Below are 1179 nucleotides of genomic sequence, written 5' to 3' on the forward strand. Positions count from 1 at the left end.
CATCTCCAAGGGGTGCAGGGAAATGGGCAGGGAGAGCAGCTCGCTTCCCTCCCCAGGATCCTCCCTGGCTCCTCCATCCCCAGCCGGGGAACTGACAGCCTGCGATGCTGGAGCTTCCCATCGCCTCCCACGGCTACAAAACGCAGATGTTGCAAAGTTAACATCTTGCAACCACGGCGAAACAATCCCAGAACAGCAGCAACGAAGCGCTGGCTGCACGGGAAGAAGGAAGTTTCTCCTGCCTCGGAGGGCAGCCTCACTCCTCCACTGCCCTGGAAAATGCATTTGCAGAAGGCAGCTGGGAAGGGCACAAACAACTCCCTGCAAACTCCTCGCCAACTCTCCTCTGCTTGCTTTGCAAAAGCCGCGATTCGCCTCCCTCGTCGTGGGCTTTTTAGGGTCTCTCTGCAAGAGGGACGCTCGTTGCGGCACGCACTGGTAAAGCCACTTGTTTGGCAGCCCAAATTTCCGTGCGGAGCAATTTCAGAGCATTTTTGCTAAACAACAGGAGAAAAAAAAAAAAAAAAAAAAACCAAAACCAAAACCCCACATCCCCAGTTGACTGTGCCGAGGCGAGCAGGGAAGGCTTGACAGCTCCAACAGGACAACTCATCCCACGACATGTCTACTGCTAATGCAAAAGAAATCATCGCTGCGTCTCTCGGCATTTTATTATTTCTTTTTTTTCCTTTTTTTTTTTTTTTTTCCTCCCCCTCTCATGGCATGTCTGCAATTTTGGCATTCAAAGGCAAATTGGCCGGGCTCCGAAGTCCGTACGCCCCTTCTCATGGTTTCTCCCCAGCACACACAAACACCCTGTACTTTTCCCACCAGTGAGTCCTGGGGTGGGGGGGGGGGACACCCCGAGGACAGATCCCATCCCCTTCCCTTCGCATTGAATTCAGCAGCGCACCTCTCCGAGCAACAAAAGAGAGTTGAACCAAACGTGTGGCACCTCGGCTTTCCTCTTTTTTCTCCTCTCAAAATATTTATTTGCAGTTTTTAAAGACACCTTAACCCGCCATGTTGAACTGACGAGCTTTATAAATATTCATTTACCGCAGTTCGGGAGCGCTACGGGAAAATATGTATAGATCAGGGCTGCACATTTTGGCACAGCTGATTGCTTTCTTTTCTTTTCTTCTCTTCCCCCTCTCCTTTTGCCGCAGCTTTTTTTTT

The sequence above is a fragment of the Egretta garzetta genome, unplaced genomic scaffold, assembly GCF_000687185.1.
Source record: "Egretta garzetta isolate BGI_Z169 unplaced genomic scaffold, ASM68718v1 scaffold260, whole genome shotgun sequence".
Classification (NCBI taxonomy): Eukaryota; Metazoa; Chordata; class Aves; order Pelecaniformes; family Ardeidae; genus Egretta; species Egretta garzetta.